This window comes from Calliphora vicina, chromosome 3 (assembly GCF_958450345.1).
Source record: "Calliphora vicina chromosome 3, idCalVici1.1, whole genome shotgun sequence".
Lineage (NCBI taxonomy): Eukaryota > Metazoa > Arthropoda > Insecta > Diptera > Calliphoridae > Calliphora > Calliphora vicina.
The window spans coordinates 48,417,555-48,441,328 of record NC_088782.1 but is presented as its reverse complement, the minus strand read 5'-3'; the positions used below and the strand labels follow the sequence as shown (position 1 = coordinate 48,441,328).

The window sequence follows — 23,774 nt, the reverse complement described above, 5'->3', positions numbered from 1 at the left end:
ATTTTTCTTAAAATAATTATATAGGGGGTAGGGTCTACTGAGGAGCGATCCTCATGAAAATTGGTAGAATTAGTTGGTTCATATAAAACTGGTTTAAGTTCAATTCACGATATTAGTTGTTATAAGACAATTTTAAATGTTCAAATCATTTTCTGAGAGGGGACTTGAATGGGGACTAGGGACAAATGTTGCCCGATTATCGCCATAATTTACTGTATAATTTCAGAATACTTAGAACTAATTTGTTAAGATGTGCAACATTTTTAAAAGATTACTGAATAATCAAAATAATTATGACTGCGCAAACATTATTCCGGGGGGACATAATATTTCTCATATTCAATACCAAACAAACCTTATTTATCAACAGAGAGTATTTGAAAATTTCAGCGAGCTGGGACCTAGTGTTTTCAACAGACAGGCATACGGACGGACATACCTAAATCGTCTTACAATATTTTGATATGTTGCAAGCGGAATGACTAATCAATATACCCACTTTGTTTGATGGTGGGTACAAAAACGTTTAATTGATTAAATACTGATACATTGTTTTCATGTTAAGTCTAGTCATTAAATTAGCTATGTAAAAGCAATAACCGATTAATCGAATAAAGACTTATTTAAAAATTTTAAATTAAAACAACTACTTACATGTTAAGTTTATACATAAAGATCGTGATATTTTAAATAGCAAAAAAAAAAGTTTACAACAAACAAACCACTGATAAAATAGACAATATTATTTTGCTAATAGATTAAGTAATCGTTATTCACGTTTCAAATGAGTGCTTTTAAGTTTAATTCATAATAAAAAATTCTTATTATATGCGATTATATTTGACTTTAATATACACTAATTAAATCAACAATTACTAAATGACAAGCAATTGATACTAAACAAATGATAACAGCTCAATTTTTTTATTATTATTGAATAATTTTTTTCCAACAAATTCTTTGTTATATCAGCTGGGGGTTTTCTGGCGGAGACCCTCAAAACAAACACTTTCTAGCGTAGGCACACACTCTCGTTATTTTTTTCCTTCTAATTCTAATGATCTTTAGCTTTGATTAATTAAATTTAAATATGTTTTAATTATTATTTCATTTAATTAGCATTTGATTTGTTTAAAAACTTTGCCCGTTTTGTGTTTTATACAAAAACTACTTTTTATTAAATTTTATTTAAATCGGCAGTTGTCGCATTATGAAAATATTAAACCAGACTAAAAGTTGTTTTAATTATTTTTAATTCAAGCATTTAATATAGAATCCAACAAAAATTGTATATATTATATTTTTGTTTAATAAAACTTTATCTTATCAGGGTCTACTAAAGCAATATGAGTTAAATGTGAGCAGAAACGAAATTCAGGTATGTAAGTAAATACCACAACTTAAATGACAAATTGTTAGAGGTTCTGTTTTATTTTTATTTTATTATTATTAATTTTGTTAGATAAGAAAGATAGTTACACAAAAAAAAAGTAGATAAGCTAAAAGATAAAAATCAAAATTAAAAAATACAGCTTTACAAACGTATGACAAATAGTTGAGATTTAAATGCGAGTGGAATAAACTTCTGTCAAAGCTGTTCTATTTTAGCTGCTGAATGTGGAAAACGAAATATTTGTACTCTTGGGATTATTATTACAGTTATATTCAGTCTATATTCAATGTCACTTGTCAAGCAGCTAAAATAGAAATTCATAATAATGAGAAGTCTACAGCACACACTTTAATGAAATTTGTCTTGTATTTTAATGGTTGTCAGATATTTGACAACTATTGAGTGTATGACATCTTTAAATTGAAAAAAGTACCGCTGAAGCATGAATGTGTTCCATCAGTTTCAATGCGCGAGAGATCGTTTGTGCGGTTCAGAAGTGGTGATTTTGACACGGAAGACAAAGATCGCCCAAGCCAGCCAAAAAAGTACCAAAAGGGGTCCTATCTAAGTTTGAAGACCAAGAATTGCAGGCATGACTCCATGGAGAGTGTTGTAAAACTCAACAAGAACTTGCATTGGGAGTTACTCAAGCAGCAATTTCAAAACGTTTACGAGCAGCAGGATTCATCAGAAAGCAGGGAAATTAGGTATCATACGAATTGAAATCGGGAGACCTTGAAAGACGCTATAAAAGAAAATCATTTTTACACCGAATCATTACACTTGCGATGAAAAATTGATCTATTACGATCGTATGTGAAGCCCGGCCAACCAGCCGAATCGGCACCAAAGCGAAAAATCCATGGCGCTAAGATAATGCTCTGTATTTGGTGGGAGCAAAAGGGTCCTATCTATTATGAAATTTGGCTAGACCATGACATGGAATTTGTACCAAACGCAACTGATTCGTCGAGAATATGCGGCCAGACATGAAACATCACGTAATATTCCATCATGACAACGCTCATGTTGCAATACCTGTTAACAACTATTTAGAAATAAGTGGTTGGGAAATTTTGCTTCATCCTTAAATTCCAGACCCAGCCCGTCCCAATACTATTTGCTTCGATCGATGTAGAACTCTCTCTCTCTGTCTGTGATACGATCACTTCTAAACAGAGTATCCGATATTGGCTTGATTCTTTCTGGGACTCAAAAGATGAGCAGTTCTTGTTGTTCGGAATCCGTATATTGCCAGAAAGATGGGAAACGGTCATAGCTAGCAATGGCCAATACTTTGAATATATTTATATTGCACAAATATTTCAAAATTAAAGCTAAAAATTTAAAAAAAAAAGTCCGCATTTTTTAATAAAAATTTCGTATATCTTCGTATATAAAAGTGCACTGTTTCCAAGAGATTATTATGTGACCAGAATTTAAAAAGTAAGTAAAAAAAACCTATATACACTATTCCAGCTAAAACATAGACTTGGTCCAACAAATTAATCACCCCTATCGGCAATAACATGTGAAATTTTGTTCCCATGAAATATTCATTTCCTTCGAAGGGAAAATTGCTATCGGGAATATCATGATGAACTTTACATTCACAATAGTTGATTTTGTTCGTAACAGCTGTTTATTGTTTACAAAATTCCATCTAAAAATTTCACAACAAGGGGAATTTTTTTCACGTGAACAAAGTTGATAAACGAAAAAAGGAAAAGGGAAAATATTTCATGTGAAATGTTGATTCGCGATAGGGGTGAATATTTTTTGAATCTCTTTGTTAGCTTTTAGAAATATGTCAGATATTATATTTTTTAAATCATTAATTTTCAACTGTCATTTCGATCACAGTGGACAGACAGCAGAATACTCCAATATGGAATTTCAAAGAAATAGCAAAAGATCTGAAGATTCATCGTCACACTGTTTCCATTGAAAGGAAACCTGGACCAGGAAGAAAAAAAGGTCTAACAGATATTGGTAAGGCAAAAGAAGTCGAACAACTCTTTCGAAGAGCACCGAACACTTCTATCAGAAAAGCAGCTCGTAAAGTTAAATGCTCTGATTCTATCGTGCGCAGATCCAAAGCTAATGCTGTGTTGAAGTCGTATAAAGTTCAGAAAGTGCCAGATCGCAATGCGGTAAAGAACATAAAAGCAAAAAAAAGGTAGAAAATATTGAGGTAAATTTTTATAAAAAAAAATACACCTGTTGTGTGATGGATAGAGATGCCAAACGGGGCATCCCAAAAATCACGGGGTTTTCGGGATTTTTTAAATCCCGTTTTTCATAAATTAATAGGGGAAATTGTCATTTTTGTGTGCCTTTTTCATGCATTTCAACATCGACAGTTAATAAAGGAAGGTTTTCCTTGAGTGGGGCTCTAGAAAATAAATGTTTCACCTTTTTTTGTAACCCCCATTAACACGAAGTCTGGTTATGTGTTAACTAATAGTTAAACTGACAGTTTTCATACAAAAATAATTTTAACCGGCACTATAACTATTAGTTAACGAATAACCAGGCTTCGTGTTAATGGGGGTAAGTTATCTAACAAAACTCAATTTAAATCCTCTTCAAATGAAATTGATTTAATCTTAATTGTGGAGCTCGAACAAAATGAAAATATTATTAATAAATGTAGAAAATCCAAATAACAATAACGAAACCAAATTATAATGTAGATTTGCAACATGCAAAAGAGATAGATCATTTTATTTATGAAGGAACAAGAGGAAAATACTTGCAGATTTGTTATAAGTATTTGCAAACGGGTTTGCCAATGTGAAAGATGTTTTTCGGCAGCAGCATATGTCGGAAACAAATTTCGTTCCAGAATGGCAGATGAAATCATAGATGCAATAGTATTTTTCATTTTCAAACTGAAATTACTCCTTGATGGTCCATGGGAAGTATACCCGCCCCCCACATGTATTCCAAGGAAATTGTATCTAGAATCGTTTAAAAAAATCAAAGCGATCCGACCAATAGTTTAGTTTCTATTGATATTTAAATGTGTTTAGTACGGGAAAGTGTGAAAAGGTCCGCTTGTACTGAAATTTCAACAATAGTTTTTTAGGCTTTTTTTTTCTAACATTCATTATACATGTATAATTAGTAAATAATAATAAATCAAAACAAAAAAAAAATGTTTAAAAAATGCGTTTTCATATAAAATTCCCTAAAGGTGGACCTGTGGACCTTGTACTTCGTATAAGGGCTGAAAGGATGACTCAACCGTCGGAGGGTTAAAACAAACACTATTTTTTTTACTAGGTATTGTTTTTTACCAGTATGTACATTAGGCTGGGTCGATTTGTATGGACGATCAAAAAGTAAAAAATTGTATAGCAGAAACGCAATCTACGGAAAATTCTAAGAAAGTTTTTAGTGTCTAATAAAAATTAATAAAAAATTTACATTCAGTTGTAAAGACATAATTATGTACGTTTCTTTCTTATAATTTTCGGGATTTTAGATTTCCCGAAAATCCCGAACCCCGGGATTTTCAAAAATCAGTCCCGATTAGCATCTCCAGTGATGGATGATGCAACTTATTTACTGGCAGAAAACTTCTGGATGAAGATTTTTAAGGGGCTGATGGACTATGTAATTTTCAAGAACAATATACACGTTTTTGGTAAAGCACTCATGTAATATAAAAAGAACATAGCTTACAAATTAAACCCCATAATTTTGTTTTACTTAATAATCTAATTAAAAAATTCTCACTTAAAATTTTTCATTATACCGAAAGTTTTGTGAATGTTTTTATACATACAGATACTAAGTTGCAATTTTTTTTTTTTTTTTGGCGACAGCATGTCTCCAATGAAACTGCTTAAATTGAATGACACGTCCATAACTTTGTTGAATTTGAAACAAAAAACGTTTTAAGTGTACGAGAAAGCATGACCATGAAAATGAAATGTAGTGAGTGAGAATTTGATTTAGTCACAGAATATAAAAGTGCAAAAACATGAAAAAAATTTAAAACTTTTATTGCTAATGAATATTTAAGAGAAACATTTTAAATGAAAGTGTTGGAAATGGCTATCATAATTTAATGTATTTACTCATATGAAGAAAGTTGTTAAAATCATTAAAAAACAAGTAAGAGAGCTATATTCGGCTGTGTCGAATCTTATATACTCTTCACCAAATTATACTTCAAAATAAAAATTTTAAATATATTTAGGTAAACAAAATTTTTTTTTTGCTAAGTTGTTTTTTTCATTTTTGGAAAAAAAAATTTCCAAATGTTTTTTTAAATTTCAATTTTTTTTTTTTTTGTTTTTTAAATTTAATTTTTTTTTGTTTTTTCTATTTTTTTTAATATTTAGCGAAAAAAAACTTATGGTAAAAAAAATTCGAGTTAAAAAATATTTTTTCCTATCTTGACCCATTGTAGGTCCAACTTACTATGGTCTTATATACATCGTTGCAATGGACTTTGAAATATCTATCATTAGATAACCATATTGTCTATATTAACGACCTAGTAATCCAGATATATGTAGGTCAAAAATCGAGATTGTCCTGGTTTTTTCCTTATTTTCTCGATTTTAAATAGCAACCGAGCAGAAACAAGTCCGGAGATATTGATGTATGAATCGTGTATATAAGTTATTTGGGGGCTTCGGAAAGTTGATTGCAACAGACAGACGGACATGGCTTAATCGACACGATCGCGAATATATATATTTTATAGGGTCGGAAAATTATATTGTAGAAATTACCAAATAAAGTTTGTGGGGGGAATTCTATAAGACACCTGAGTTCATTCAAATATAACTGATTACCAGGGAAACCAAAATATGCAAGTGCATGTTTTTTCTGGTGAGTCTAATGGGCACATGGATAAGATATTCACACGTTTCGGAACTATTTAAGAATTTTGGCATCGATTTGTTGGTGCATATTTTTGCATATTTTACCCTTAAATGCATATTTTTGCATATATTTGTTTTAAGAGCATATTTATATCATATTATTGCGTTTTTAGAGCATTTTTTACTGTTTAATAGCATATTTTGACTTTATCAAAAGCAAATTTTGTCTTACTTATTTTCAGTGTTTAAAAAACTAGACTACAAGTAGCAGTAGCATCGAAAAAACACAAGTAGTCTAGTTAAAAAATTAATAAAAACTCGGAGTCAATAATTACTATTACTACTGCTACCTTCACATTTTGGTAGCAGTAGTTGTAGTAGTACTAATAAAAGAAAAATTTAAAAGTAGCAGAGTAATTTATTTTCTATTGCTACCTTAAAAAAGAAAAAGTTTTGATGTAGCAGTCATTAGTTTTTTATTAATTCTGCTACTTTTAACATTTAGTAGTAATAGAATTAGCAGTTGAGGTAGTAGAAGAAGTAGCAGTTGAAGTAGCAGCTAAGTAGCAGTTGAGGTAGCAATAAAATAAGTCAAAAATAAAAATCTTCAGCCAAAAAATTATATTATGTGTTGTTGTTGTGAATGTATATTTGTGTATGTTGGTCGTGTTGTAAACAAAAGTTCGGCTTTTTTGTTATACACACAGAAAACACGATCTTTCTGTTAGCAACACGAACATCTGAGACGAATAAAATCGAATAATTCTTTCAAACTCTCTCAAAAAAAAAACAACACACAGTGTTTAATTCTGTCAATTTTTGTGTTATGACTGAAGGTTTTCTTTTTTGACTACTTTTATTGCTACCTTAACTGCTGCATCAACTGCTACTTTACTGCTATCTTAAAAATTAAAACTCGATATAGAGCAGTAGCAATGATTTGTATTTTTATGCTACTACTCCATTTACAATTCATGTTTTATTACTACTGCTCTGTTAAGAGTTTTATATTTTGAAGGTAGCAGTAGTTTTAAAAAAACAAGAAAACGAAAAAAGACAAATGCTACCGCTACATACACTTTTTTGAAGCAGTAGTTGTAGCAACAGTTAAAAATTTGTTAGTTATCGTAGCTTTTTAAACACTGCTTATTTTCGCTGTTGTGTTACAGGTTTTTACTTGTTTAAAATTCAAAATTGATTGAGGTTACTGCAAATGTGAAAAAGGTATTTTTAAAAGCCCCAAATAGGATTGATACATTAAAAGAAATGTATCCTGCTCTAGAATTGCTACCAGAGTCTGTAGTAACTCTGGAACATGGCTTTCAGCTGTTAATTATTACGACAACAATTTTGAAAAAATTTGTGAAGTTATCAATGTTTTAAATGCTGAGGAGTCTCAGTTTATTAATATTGCTAAAGATGCTTTAAATACACCTGCAATAAAAAATAACTTAATTTTTATAACGTCAAATTTTGGATTTATTGAAACATTTATTAAAAAACTTCAAACAGCTGGGCTTACAATGACCGAACAGTATAATTTAGTGGAACAAACATTTAAAAATATTGATAAAATACCAAATTGTAGTGTTAAAACTAATATTAAAATAAAATTTGAACAAATAATAGGAAAAAATTAAGGATTCAAAATTATAGAAAGCGTTTATAAACAGTTTAAAGGACTTTCCTCAAAACAGATTTAAAAATTAAGTGTTAAAGAAATATTATCTTTTAAATTTGCTCTTATAACATCAGTTGATGTCGAAAGAACATTTTCTATGTATAAAAATGTTTTCAGATCCAATAGACAATGATTTTTATTTGAAAATTTAAGTCAACATTTTGTAATTTATTGCAATTATTGCAATTGAAGAAGTGTCTTCATATTAATATAAAATATCATTAAAATTACCTCTCGAGGCCTTTTCATAACTTAAGTTCCTATTGTTTTTGTGCTGTATTTATTTTTTGTTATACTTGTTTTAGTTCTTGTTAATTTTATGTTACTTTACCATTTTAGAAATGCATTGTATTGATTTTTTTAAATAAAAGTATATTTTTTGGTTAAAAATTATGTAAAAGTTTGTTTTTTAAGAGCATATTTTTTAAATTTTAAGAGCATATCTTAAAGTTTTTACTGCATATTTAAAGCGCTTAAAATGCTTTTTTTAGAGCATATTTCCGGTTTCCCTGCTGATTACACTTTCTGATTGCTTTATACATATGGGGGATTTCACGTCAAGTGAACCTTCGTTTAAAATCGATGTCTTCCGATCGGGATGAAAGTTAGACCTATTTAATTGTAATTCAGACACAATTTTTCAACAAGATCGGTCCAGAACTCTTGGAGTTAGGGGATAAACATGTGATTTTTCTCATCCATGTAACTTATTACCTATTGTTCTTAGCAAAATGTGTTCCAAATAGTTTAGATAGCTATTTCTTCAATCTTTCGCAAAAAAAATAAAAAAAATTTTAATATTTTTTTTCCGAAATCAAAAACTTTTTTAACTTTTTTCAAAATGGGCCCTTTTTTTCTTAAAATAAAGCTTATACATTTTCCTTGAAGACCTATTTGGTCGCTTAGTGGGATGCGAGTTTGAATCTATCTCAAAAAATGTTTTCTAACTCAAAACATGCAATTTTTGACTTTTTTGGCAAAATCAAAAACTTTGTTGACTTTTTTTTTCAAAATGGACCCTTTTTTATTTTTTTTTTTGCTCAAAAGAAAGCTTGGATATTTTACTTTCAGACCTATTTGGTGGCTTAGTGGGATGCGAGTTTGATATCTATCAAAAAAATGTTTTGTAACTCAAAACATGCAATTTTTCACTTTTTTCAAAATCGAACTTTTTTTCCAAAATGGGCCCCTTTTTTAAATTTTTTTTTCTTCAAAAGAAAGCTTGGGTCTAGTCCTTTAAGATCTATTTGGTCGCTTAGTGGGATGCGAGTGGGATATATAGCAAAATAAATATTTTGTAACTCAAGATATACAATTTTTGATTTTTTTTCGGCAAAATCTGAGATTTAAATTTAAAGCAAATGGTGACAAAGTTGTTTAGGGAAACTTTTTGGTTTTTAAAGCGATTCAGCTCTGCTTTTCTCTCGTTATCACATTTTATATTTCTAACATTTTGTATTTTAACCCATAGTGCATTTTTATCTTATATTAATTATAACTTTATTTGTTTAAACTTCAAACCACATTCTATTCGTAACTCCTAATTTGTATTTAATCTTTTTTAAATACCGTTCTTTACCACTTGCTCTACATCATTAATTCAATTGTTTAGTTTTAAATCTTTGAAATTATTATTATTTTTATGACTTTATATTTCAATAACAATGGCCAGTTAATAATAACCCAGCTTCTAGTACCCAACCAATAACACACTGTGGGAAAAATTCCGCAACACCAACTTATTATGGCAAGAAACCAGAAAAATTAAAACAAAATTAACATAAAAATAATTTCAATTTAAATAATGCAACTAGACTTTGCACATTAAACCCACTTAATAGAATTTTGCAATGAATATGTGAATTTATGACCAAGAAATTCGTAATACTCGTAAGTTGTCATTTTTAATGGGGATTAGAAAAATTATGATTTCTTAAAAAATCTGGTTAGTGGAGCTAAAGAAAAAAAACTATTGCCATATAAACTGTTTTTAATTAATTAAACAAATTTTATTGCACATTGGGTTTAAATCATTTTATTTTTTATCATATACACTTTGTCTAACGTTTGTGCAAAATAAGTAATTGTTTGTGAGATGATTTCATCGTTGTAGTCAAATTTCTTTCCACCTATCCATTTCTTTAGGTTTCGGAAACCAGAAATATTTACTCGGGACTTAATATAGAGAATAGCAATTTGTAGCCTAATCATGCGGAAAGCTTTTCTCATACCCAAGTGATCATAAACAAGTAAGAGAGCTATATTCGGCTGTGCCGAATTTTATATACCCTTCACCAAAATTACTTTAAAATAAAAATTTTAAATATTTTTAGGTAAACAAAATTTAATTTTTCGAAATAGTTTTTTAATTTTTTTTTTAAACTTAATAATTTTTTTTTTAATTTAAAAAAAAATTTTTTTAGTTTTTAAATTTTTTTTTTTAAAATTTAGTGAAAAAAAATTTTCGTGAAAAAAAAAATTCGGGTTAAAAAATATTTTTTCCGATTTTGACCCATTGTAGATCCAACTTACTATGGTCTTATATACGTCGTTGCACAGGTCTTTGAAATATCTATCATTAGATATCCATATTGTCTATATTAATGATTTAGTAATCCAGATATGGGTCAAAAATAGGTCAAAAATCGAGGTTGTCCTCAAATGGTTGATATCTTAGCCATTTGTGGACCGATTTTCTCGATTTTAAATAGCAACCGAGCCAGAAGAATTTCGGAGATATTGATGTATCATTCGTGTATGTAAGTTATTTGGGGCCTTCAGAAATTTCAACACACAGACGGACAGACGGACATGGCAATATCGACTCCGCTATCTATAACTATTCAGAATATATATACTTTGTGGGGTCGCAAAAGAAAAATGTAGAAATTACAAACGGAATGACAAACTTATATATACCCTTGCCACTCATGGTGAAGGGTATAAACATTTAAACCAAAATTGAGCCATGTATGATGCCTATGGGTTTCAGAATGGTTCGCACTTTCAATGGCTGATCGGCCACATATATTCTGGTTTGTCTGGAAAGAGGAGTCGATATAGCCATCATCTTTCCGAAACTCCCCTATTACATATAAACATGATTTATACATCAATATACTGGTTCGGATGCTATTGCATATCGAGTAAATAGGCCCACAAATGGTTGAGATATAAAAAAAAAAACAACGACTACCTCGAATTTTTACCTATTTTTATACCCTTCACCTTCGTGAGAAGGGTATATATAAGTTTGTCATTCTGTTTGTAATTTCCACAATATAATTTTCCGACCTTATAAAGTATATATATACAGTATTGGCCATAACTAAAGCACCCCCTCATTGCATTTTTTTCATATGGTATTTTTTTGTATAAAAACAAAGTTTTAAATATCTATTATGTATTATTTTCATTCGTTAAGTATTGATAAACAAATACTTTCAAAGTTAACCTTTCTATAAGAGGTAACTTAAAATCAAAAAAATATTTTAAGGTAGAACATGAAACGGACAAAACTAAAGCACCCCTTCAAGGATATACTATAAAAAAAATTTAATTCATTTTTTGTTGCAAATCCTTTGTTTTGGATGGCACAAGAGCATCTCTTAGCATAGAAGATATTATGTTTTTATGGCGTTTTTCGATATTCCTTCCCAGGCTATTTTAACGGCATGAAATAAATCGTGAAAATTTCAGGCCAATGAAGAACTTGAATCTTATTGCTGTGTAGCCAAGTCTTACAAACTTTAGAGGGGTGCTTAGGATCGTTATCCTGTTGGAAGCTCCCTATAATTGGCATCTCTTCACTGGCATAAGGCAACATTACAGCATTCAATACATCAGGGTACATGAACCGATCCATAATCCCATAAATTTTATGATTTGGCCCAAATCCTTGACCAGAAAAGCAACCCCAGACCATTACATTGCCTCCTCCATGTTTAATTGTTCCTTTGCAATACTTATGATTCAGTTTTCCTCCTTTTGGTCTGCGTACACGCCTTATTCCAGCGGAACTTTTTAAGTTGTATTTGGATTCGGCAGGGAACAGTACTGTCTTTAATTTTTGGACACTCCAGTCGATGGGGCTTTGGCAAATTTCAGTCTAGCTTTTTTGTTCTTAGTTGATAGAAATGTTTTTTTTTTTTGCTGGTCGTCAGCTGAATAATCGGGCTTCTACTACTCTACTACGGATTGTTCTTTCGCTAACGCATAATCTTAAACTTGTTCTTACTTGACTAGCGGATGCTGTACAATCGTTTTGTATTGCTCTTTTGATCAAGGAATCATCACATCGTGTGGTTTTACACGAACGACCTACAGAATGCACCGGTGATATGCGGCCAGTCTTAAGAAATTTTGAAACGAGCCAGAAAATAACTGACCTGTTAATTGAATATTTTTTACTCAATTCATGTAGTGATAAGCCCGTCTTTCAGTCTTCAATAATAAGACCTTTGCAATGACCAAAGCAAAGTGGTTTAGACACTTTTTTTTTGGAAATAACTCGGTACCTCGGGAACTATTGGAGATATTATTACAAAATTTTACATGGTTAGAGCTGAGGTGTTTTTGAGTTAAATTTGAATATGAAAAAACGTACAAATTTGTCAAAGCGGGCAAGGTTTGTGGAACTTCTGAGAAGTAAATAAAGGCTTTTTATATAAGTATTTGATACTGTTGAAAACATTATGACCTGAGGATTGATATTTTAGTAAAATTAAATAATTTTATAAAATTTTGGGACTTCATTTACCTTAAAAACTAAAAAAACTTTCATATGGTGATTTTCCACGAATAAAAATATAAAATTTGATTTAATGTAAAATTTTAACGGTTAAAGATATCATAACAAAATTGGAAACTAATTTAGATCCAAATGTCCTTAAATTAATGACATTATAATTTTTGACATTTTTTATTTTCAAATACCGAAATTCCTAAAACGGGGAAAATGTGTTCCAAAAACTGAGTTTTTTTAGAAAAGTGCCTACTGTGACGCTATTTACAGTGTGATAGTAAAACAACTTTCTAAGTATTTAAACAACATATAGGGTTATACAAATACGGAACTTTTTCGAGGATCGGTGCTTTGCCTTTTTAGAATTTTTTACTGAAACCTAAATATTTTTTTTTAAAATTGTCCAAGTTTGGATAGGTCTGGGGGATACTGTGTCCGCTTAAGTGAGCCCAATTTTACTTTACATGCTTTTGCATTAAGTTTTCTTTCCGGAACATATAAAAATTGTATATAGTCCCAAAGAAAATTTGTTTCTACAAAAGAAAAAATATAGGGACTTTTTTAGGAAAAATCGTAAAAAATTAGGCCCATTTTACATGTTCCAACTTTGGATGCGTGTAACTTTTTACACGGACGAGATAACTGTTACCAAGTTTTTTTTATTTTATTTAGAATTTTATTGTCTCTAAATATCTCTTCAACTGAAGGAGATAACCTACACATATACGCGTATTTTTTGTAGATCTTCTCAAGGACTATTTATATTTTAAATTTCAGGTCATTCGGATCATAAATGAATTTTTGGGGATTTTTTTAAAAATTTTGAGACCCGATGTGACCAACTTTGAGGGGGCACAAACTGGCCCTTATTACCCCTAGGAAGCTGAACAAATGTAATTCAACTCAAAAACACCTCAGCTCTAACCATGTGAAATTTTGTAATAATATCTCCAATAGTTCCCGAGATACCGAATTATTTCCAAAAAAAAAAGTTTCTAAACCACTGTGCAAAGTATGTTGAACCTACAATGGGTCAAAATTGGAAAAAAATATGTTGTAACCCGAATTTTTCATTGCCAAAAGTTTTTTTTCGCTAAATATTAAAAAAAAATTGAAAAAACAAAAAAAAATTTAAATTTAAAAAATTGAAAAAAAAAATTTTACAAAAAAATTAAAAAAACAACTTTGTAAAAAAATAAATTTTGTTAACCTAAAAATATGCCTTGGAGCAGGTTATTTAAGATTCCTCACTGGTGAATATAGATAGCACTTTTAACGTTTTTGTTTTACTCTTCTTTCTTGCAGAGGTTTAAAAGTTTCCATTGTTTTGCAATTTCTAAGAAGTATAACCGCATTCTATAAATCTATTTTTGTTAAACTTAAATTGCCCAAAAAGCTATAATTTAATAGAAGACCTAGTAAAATTGAATTTATCATAGTAATATACACTGAAATTACGCAATATAGTTTTCAAAAAATGTTTCTCTCTCCTTCTCAGGAAAAAAAAAATTCAACAAAATTTATTTTTCTTTAAAATTATACTAAGATGAAAGCAGATTCACCACAAACAATTAAAACCCTCCTACATGTTCTTAAATCCATTAGAATTTGCCATACTGGGCCTTTGTTTACTAAGAATTTTCAGTTTCTTGAGAATCGTCTCAATTTCCTAGAGTAAATATAACGCATTATTGGTTTCCATTTTACTATTTCCCACATTAAGCTCTATATGCTGACATCCCACTGTGTTTTAATTTACTGCAAATAACCATCTATCTTGTAAATAACAAATTTGCTACAACTTAACCAATGAAGGAACCAAAAATTAAAAAAAAATAACCCGTCCGCTTTAATGTTAAACATGTTTAACATCATAAAAATAAATTAGACAAGAAAACAGTTTGTTAAGATTTATTAATAATTATGATGGTAACAACAAGACTTGAACAACAGCAACAATAACTACAACAACGTCATAATCATCATCATCAGCAGCAACTGACAACTACAATGACAGCAATAGCAACAGAAACCTACATTTCTATTTTGCTGTAGCTGCTGTTGTTGTTCTTGTTTTTTTTTCTGGTTCAAAAGAACCAAAAGACTTGTAATAAGACTCGTTGTTGTAAGAGGAATTTTGTAGCACAATTTGTTGTAGTTTTCTATTTCGTTTTAGGATGGGTGAATAGTTTTCAGATGGATGGATGGTCAGTATGTTGGGTTTGTCAAAGTGTTTGTTAGAAGGAATTTTGTACACGTCCAAACAACAATATTAAAGTTTGTGTATGGAAAACATTGAACAATTATTTGAAACAATAAATACATACAGATTGGAAATTCTCCTGTCAAAGACCTAACTGAGTTGTCAAAAATCTAAGTGCTGAAAATGTATTTGCAGCAAAAACTATGAAATTTGAAAGAAAATTTATTTTTGCACCGAATCATTACATGCGATGAAAAATGTAATGCTCTGTATTTGGTGAGGCAGCCTAATTATTATGAGGTACTGAACGAAAATCGATCATTGAACGAAAAACGCCCAAAATATTCAACCAGACAGGAAACCGTAATATTCCACCCGTTAAAAAATATTTCAAATGAAGTGGTTCGTAAGTTTGGCCTCATAGTCCAGACATTGCTCCATCCGACTGCTTTTTGTTTCGATCGATGCAGAACGACTCTCTGGGATAAGCTTCACTTTAGAACAGAGCAGTTCTTTTGGGTAGGAATCAATATGTTGCCAGAAAGATGGGAAAAGGTCATAGCTAACAATGGCTTATACTTTGAATAAATTGATATCGTACAAATGTTTCAAAATAATTAAAAAAATGCGCATTTTTAATTCATACACCCAATATTTGAAACAGTAATTTTCATATAAAAATACGAAAATTACTTTCTGCATTGATAAATACACATAGATTGGAAATTCTTCTGTCAAACACCTAACTCTGTTGTCAAAAACCTAAGTGGTGAAAATGTATTTGTTAAAAAATCTATGAAATTTGAAAATAATTTAATTTTGATGTGATTTTTTGTATTATTTTTATACCCTTCACCATGAGTGGCAAGGGTATATACATATAAGTTTGTCATTCCGTTTGTAATTTCCACATTTTTCATTTGCGACCCCATAAAGAATATATATTCTGAATCGTTATATATAGCGGAATCGATATAGCCATGTCCGTCTGTGTGGAAATCAACAAATTCATACATCAATATTCTTCCGGCTCGGTCGCTATTTAAAATCGAGAAAATCGGTCTACAAATGGCTGAGATATAAGGAAAAAACTAGGACAACCTCGATTTTTGACCTATATCTGGATTACTAAGTCATTAATATAGACAATATGGATATCCAATGATAGATATTTCAAAAACCTTTGCAACGACGTATATAAGACCATAGTAAGTTGGACATACAATGGGTCAAAATCGGAAAAAAATATTTTTTAACCCGAATTTTTTTTTCATCAAAAATTTTTTTTTGTCATAAATTCTTTTTCCAAAAAAATTAATTAAAGAAATTTAAAAAAAAAATTTGAAAAAACTATTTTTTAAAAAAAATTAAAAAAAAATTTTAAAACATTAAAAAAAAATTTTGATTTTGTATAATTTGGTGAAGGGTATATAAGATTCGGCACAGCCGAATATAGCTCTCTTGCTTGTTTTGTTTGAATTTTTTTTCTAATTTTCGCTCTATGTGAATTTATCTATGGTTTTCTGGTTGTGTTTCTTAATCAGGCCCTTAATATACATACATAATTAATTTTAATTTTATAAAATATGTATGTAAATTTCATTTTTGTTATATTGATTATTACAGATAATTTGAGATCAGACACCTTTCTCTTGCCCAAGATGGTAGGTTTTATCACAATGTAGGGCACCCTACTCTCAAAGCCTAACTCCTATTCTTTAAATATCCCAAATTTTGTAAAGCCCAGTCTAGTTGTTTCAACTATCTATTTATAATATAATTTGCATATACTGCAGAATAGTTTTCCTTACAATTCGTTACAACCTTCCTAAATATTTCTCATTTGTTTTATTTCATATATTTTTTTTTATTATTTTTATTTAGTTTTGTTGTTGCTTTCTATGCTAAATATAAAATGACAACAAATTGTCTACAAGTATAAATATAAAAACTGGGTAAAGTGCTTTCATTTTATTTTGTTTTACTTTTTAACAAACAAACAAAACAAAAATTAAACGCACTTGACTGTTGCACTAAAAATAGCTTTAAATTCAAGAAACTAATAATAAAAATAGAACACAAACTATTTTGAAGATTTGTTTTTATATTTTAAATAGTTCAATTTTATTGCCAAGGAGGAAACAAAATGTCAATATTTATTTGGGTATTTCTTAGATGTACTAATAGTTTTTAGGACTTTTCATGCTCTTTGTAAGGACTGAGATTGAAAAATTCTTAACATACATATATCGCTGGCTTAACATGCAAAGGCTCTAAGTCCATATTTTAAAATTTTACAGGAGAGACAAAAAACATTCAAACTTTTTTTTGCGTAAATATTTTTGAATTCTGTAAACGCAATTTTTTTTTGTATTTTTCTTTGTTTTCGATGTGCGTAAAAGCAAAATGATACCATAAGTATTTGAGGAGATAAAAGGTTTTTTGGACTTAGAGTTTTTCTATTGCTTAGTTTGTAGTTTTTTATGGACTTAGGTCTTTTTCTTAGAAATTGTCTTTCATTTCTTATTTACTAGTTTTTATATCTGGATTACTAAGTCATTAATATAGACAATATGGGTATCTAATGATAGAAATTTCAAAGTCCATATATAAGGCTATAGCAAGTTGGACATACAATGATTCAAAATCAGAAAAATATATTTTAAAACAAAATAAAATGAAAGCACTTTACCCAGTTTTTATATTTATACTTGTAGACAATTTGTTGTCATTTTATATTTAGCATAGAAAATTTTCAAAAATTTAAAAAAAATTTTCAAAAATTTAAAAAAAAATTTAAAAAATTTAAAAAAAAATTTGGAAAAAACTTTTTTAAGAAGGATATATAAGATTCGGCATAGCCAAATATAGCTCTCCTACTTGTTTTTCACTAATAATTTTAAAAAAATTTAAAAAACATGAAAAAAAAACAATTTAGAAAAAAAAATTTGTTAAAAATTTTTTTTTTAAATTTAAAAAAACAATTTTGAAAAAAAATTTTTTAAATTTTGTATAACTAAAAATTTTTAAAATTTATATTTTAAAGTACAATTCGGTGAAGGATATATAAGATTCGGCACAGCCGAATATACATAGCTATAATATGTTTGTGTAGATGTTTGTAACGCCCGAAAATATTAGTCTAACACCCACCTTAAATTATACCGATAGACTCAGAATCACTTTAAAATCGGTCCATTATTTCCCCTAGCTCCCATACAAATGTCCTCCCGAAATACTTTATACTATGGAAATCGTGTCACCTAATTTCATGCCGATCGGTCTATAATTAGTCATAGCTCCCATATAGGGCCCGCTTCCAAAAATCACTTTAACGAGCATAAATCTCTTAAAAATGTTGGTATACACATAAAATTCAACGCAAATAACTTTGATGGCAATCGGTCCATAATTAGACATAGCTCCCAAATAAGACCCTCTTCCGAAAATAACTTGTTTAAATTTTACAAGAAAAAATGGTTGGGCTTGACCGACAATTTTTTCTTACTTGTTTTAACACGTCATTGAACAATTTCTTGTGATAAATTGGACTAAGCGCTTTTGCTCATCACTACAAAACAACAACAAAAAGCGAGATAACTCCAAATTTTTTCTTTGTAATCAATGTATTTTTACTTATTGTACATTACTGCATTAAAATCTCAATTTCTAAAAAAAAGTGGACTTAGAGCCTTTGCATGTTAAGCCAGCGATATGTTAATAAAAAAACATTTTGGTTTTTTTTTATTCGATTGCATTATTATTACAACTTACAAAAAATATTATTTTTATAGTTCTAATCAATTCCATTAAAATTTTTATTGAGCTTTCTGTCACTTTGTTCAAACAGGTAGTCCATCTCCGTTTCAAATCTATCACACTTTTGGACACCATTTTTGTGCTCTTAAATTCTCTTTTAACAAGATGCCAATATCTCTCCACTGGCCTTTGCTCCAGACAGTTTGGAGGATTTGCTTCTCTTGGTACAAATACATTATTGTTCTTTTACCACTCAAGACCTTTCTTGACATAGTGACATGATGCCAAATCAGGCCAAAAATAGTCTTATGAATGGTATCATCATCTTTTGTAAACATTCCTTGATATAAATTTCGGTATTTATAGAGCCCTTTGTAACAAATGTTTATCTTCTTTGACCTCAACTGCATATTGCTTGCCATACCAAGAACTTTTTGGACAAATTTTCGTTTTGGGTCCTAAACTTTTCTATAACATTCCCTCGAGCATAAGCAACATAAAAATATTGAGCCGGAAACTGTGAAAATTTATTTATTATGCAGCAGGAATATTTATACCCTACACCACCATAGGGAGGGGGAGGGTATAATGCGTTTGTGCAGATGTTTGTAACGCCCAAAAATATTAGTCTAACACCCACCTTAAAGTAGAATCACTTTCTGAGTCGATTAAACGATGTCCGTCCGTCCGTCCGTCTGGTCGGCTGGCTGGCTGTCCATGTAAACCTTGTGCGCAGAGTACAGGTCGCAATTTTGAAGATATTTCGATAAAATTTGGTACATATTATTTTTTCGGCTCAAGGACCAAGCCTATTGAAACTGGCTAAAATCGGTGCATTAGTTAACCTAGCCCCCACACAAATGTCCTTCCGAAATTGGACTTTATCGGCCATAAATGTTTAATTTATATATGTATCTCCACAAATTCATGTCACCAAATTTTGTTACGATCGGGTCATAATTAGTCATAGCTCCCATATAGACCCGCTTCCGAAAATCAATTTAACGTGCATAAATCGCTTAAAAATGTTGGTATAGTTACAAAATTCAACATAGTGTTGAATGTAGACATAAATCACACGACCTAATTTCATGGTGATCGGTCCATAATTCGACATAGCCCCCATATAAGGCCCACTTCCGAAAATCACTCAAAAATATAAATTATTGAAATTTTAAAAGAAAAATGTTTTTGCTCTTTTACTTAGTGTAGGGTATTATATGGTCGGGCTTGACCGACCATACTTTCTTACTTGTTTTTATACACTTTGATTTCAATTTCCGTGCTCTGTCTAAATTTTTAGGAGAGTTCCTGTCAGGAACTTTTTGAAATATGAAATGAAATAACACACCAAAAATAAAATGAAATAACCCCCCAAAATTTGGGACCTTATTTCATATGCAATAAAACCCCAATTTCAAAATGAAATAAAACCCCAACGAAATGAAATAATGCCCCAAAGAGAAATGAAATAACACCCGATTATTGGGGTCTTATTTCATATGAAATAGAACCCCAATTTTTGAAATGAAATAACCCCCCAAAAATAGTTGTTGTTGCTCTCTGTACTAATTTTTGGGGGGTTATTTCATGACGCCACTTTTTGAGTCCGAGTACTGAGCTAACCGGACAGCTTTCCTACCGGTTGTGTTGTGAGCACTTTTGAAAATGCTTTCTAATAATTGGATTTAGAAACACCATGTGGACCATTCCTTCTGCCTGAACCAAGTTTTCTATTAACGGACAAGTTCTCCCGATACTGTTTAATAACATTGTAATCAGTTTGAAGGCAGACCTTTGATTGTTTGGCCAACTTTTTGTATGACCAAGTTGGGTTTTGTTGAAAATATTTAATGATTTTAGTACGCACTTTTTTCTGGCCACTCATTTTAATCAGATTAACAACAAATGAACATAATTGACATAAAATATAATAAACATTTCAAAGGTAACTTGATCAAAAAAAAAATAAATAATAATTGGGTTAAAAGTTTTAATGAAAAACGTGTATTAATAATTGTTCGATCTTAGTCCTTATATGTATGAACTTTGCGATAGTGATGAAAAAGCATGCACTATAGAGTATCCAAAACCGAAACCGAAAACCGGTTTCGGTTTTTTTAACTTTTCGGTTTTTTGACAAACCGGTTTTGGTAAGACGTTTAACCGGTTTTGGTAAGACGTTTAACCGGTTTTAATGAAATATATTTTCTAAAGTTCATTCAAATATATTTATGAAAAACTTTGATACAATTTTTAAAAATATTGATTTATTTTATAGAAAATTATAGCATTTGACATTATTTCGTAAAAGATATAAAATAATTCCATAAAGAATTCAAAATGTTAAATTTCCATTAAATAAAAATTTTATATAAACCGATTAACCGGTTTTTTTGAAGACAATAATCGAAACCGTTTAACCGGTTTTTTAAAAGACAATAATCGAAACCGGTTTTTTCAAAAACACAATTTTTCGGTTAAACCGGAAACCGGTTTTTTGGACACTCAATGCACTATTTATATAAGAAAATCGGAGAAAAAATTTGGTGCTTTGTTGAATAATTTAAATTATTTTATTTTTAACAAAATGAAAGGGAGATAATTTATTAAAATTAAAAAAAAATCTATCAAAATATTGTTACGTTTTAACCTTTTCAAAACGTTTGGTTTATTTCCTTTAAATAAACCGGATACTTTTGATTACAAATAAAAGCCGTATTGTAGTTTAAAAATTGTAACAACTCTTTATTTATTTAAAATGTACAACAACCACAGAATTAAATAGCCACTCAATGTTTTTTTATACACGTTTATAAATTCGCAGAAATACAGACACAATTTATAATGTACACGAATTTACTTGAAAAACACAACACACTTTAAGGCACTCAGTTGATGTTTATTCGAAAAGCGTCTCTGATAAACTCACTCACGACTGCAACCCCTGCCACTATTTATAACACTGCCATCTGCATTCTAGATTGCTCTTTAACTGTCAAAATTCGAATATTCTAGATCTTACTAATACATACGCCATCTGTGGTGTACTTTCTACAATGTTATTTAACTGAATATTCGAATATACAGCGTTGCCAACTTACGAACAATGGTCAACTGAAAGCTTCTATTTAATAATGTCCACAGATATGTTACAGTTTGCTATTACAGCACTGTTATTTGAAAGCATTATGCTACTTTTAAATCAGCCCTTAAAATCATTATATTTGAATTCAAGTACAATTTCGTAACAATATTGAAAGCATAACATAACAAATTCAAATTTTTCATCAAAAATATCGCAAAAATATTGCGAAAAGATGACGTTCTAGAGTGAAAAATAATGTATTTGTAACAGCATTCGGTAACTTCATACCGGTTAAATGACGAAGTGGATCCAGGACATATTTCTAAAAATATATCTATAAACTTAGTACCCGAGCAGATTATATCAATATGAATTCTATTTTATCACTTTTAATGAATAAGAAAAACTATAATTTATAATTTTAAGATCATGTCTGGGTATTTAGATTTAAATCAAAAAACATTATATAATTTGGAATATATTTGTTTTCTTTAAAGGTTAAAGAACTTGTTTAAGAACGTATCCCTTTAATTCTGAACATATTAAGAGTGTAAGGTGTTAAAAATACTTATTATCAATGTTTACACTTAAACTTACTCACCTTTTAACTCGACTTTGTCTTTTTGTCTGCTTTTATTGTTAATTTTGGCTTAAATGTATTTAAATAAAACAATATAAATACTTTAATTCCAGGAATGTATTGTTGTTGTATGTTGGTTTGTTTGTTGGATCCCAGGTTCCTTAAAGTGGAGTCTTCTTTAACTGCACACTGCTGGATTCTGTAGAATTAATATTTGTTTATTGTTATTGTTGTAGTTGTAGTTTTAGTTGTTCTGTTTTTCTTGTTACTTGTAACTAAAATGGCGAGAAAAACAAAAAAATTACAAAAACACTAATGTTTACTTCATTCTTTTTTTACATTTTGTTGAAGTTGTGTATTTTGGTTTTAGTTTTTTATCTTGGTGTTTTTCTTTTTGTTCTCTCTAATTTTTCCTTGTTGTTTTGTATTGTTCTTGTAGTTGTCGTTGTCGTTATTATTGTATTTTATTTACATAATCTTTATTTAAATATTCTTGTGATGTTTGTTGTTTTTGTTTCTAAATTGTGGGTAAACTGCTTCTGATTCTGCTGCAGTTGCTAGTGAGTGAATGAGTGACTGCTGTGGCTGGCTGCTGCTGTTGGCCTGGTGGTGAACAACTACAGTTTGTATTTGTATTTCAAGTTGTTGTTTATTATTGTAACTGAGACATTTTTTTGTTGTTGTTTCTGTTGTTCTTTTCTGTTGGTTGCTTTCAGTTTAGTTTTGCTTTGTTGTGTTTTGTTTTGTCAGGAGTAGTAGTCTGTTGAAAAGGGGAGTTTTGGGGTTAACACAACAACAACATCACCAACAACAATAATAATAATAATGAGAGCAATAACAATAAAACAACAAAAACAGAAACACAATACCAGATACCATTTACTTGGCGGTTGCACTCTTGTTTTTTTTCTTGGTTTTTCTTCAATATTACGACGAGTACATGTGTTTTTTTTGTTGTATTTGTTTTCCTTTTATTTATGATTATTTTTCTTAAAATTTTTTGTTGCTGTTTTATAAACTTTTATGCAGCTGTGCACTCAAGCATTTTTAGTTTTTTTTTTGGTAAAAAAAAAACACCAGCAGCAACAACAAAGAAAATACAAAATGTTAACAGATGAATATGCAAATTGCAATTATTTCTTTCGTTCCGTTTAGTTTTACTTTATTTTGTATATTTTTGGTTTTTCGGAGAAGGGGTTAATACGTATCCAATATTTCAAGTGTTCAAATCTGCAACGAAAACAAAAAAAATACAATTATGAGTTGTTTGGTTTTATTTTTTCAAATTTATTGATAAAACAAAATGTTAAAACTTTTATTGTCAGTGAGTTATTGAATTTTATGAAGGGGAACATTTTAAGTTTTCCTTTTTAAATAACAATGGATAAAGTAACGGATATGTTGGATATTTAAATTAATGTTAAATTTGAAAGAAAAAAAATATTTTTTTACAAAAAAAAATATTTTTCAAAAAATCTGACT

At 29.7% G+C, this 23,774-nt stretch overlaps 1 protein-coding gene across 7 annotated transcripts in view; it reads right to left on the bottom strand.

The window, feature by feature from the left end:
* Positions 1-23,511, bottom strand: part of Spn (Spinophilin) — a 181,254-nt gene extending 157,743 nt beyond the window's left edge. For 3 of the 7 annotated variants that reach the window (XM_065503022.1, XM_065503025.1, XM_065503026.1), the window contains exon 1: positions 22,314-23,508. The gene's annotated coding sequence lies outside the window, so the exon portion shown is untranslated. Of the gene's footprint in view, positions 1-654; positions 807-22,313 lie in introns of those variants that run through there. The other 4 variants (XM_065503030.1, XM_065503029.1, XM_065503028.1 and 1 more) reach the window with 4 other exon arrangements.
* Between the last annotated feature and the right edge of the window lie 263 nt (positions 23,512-23,774).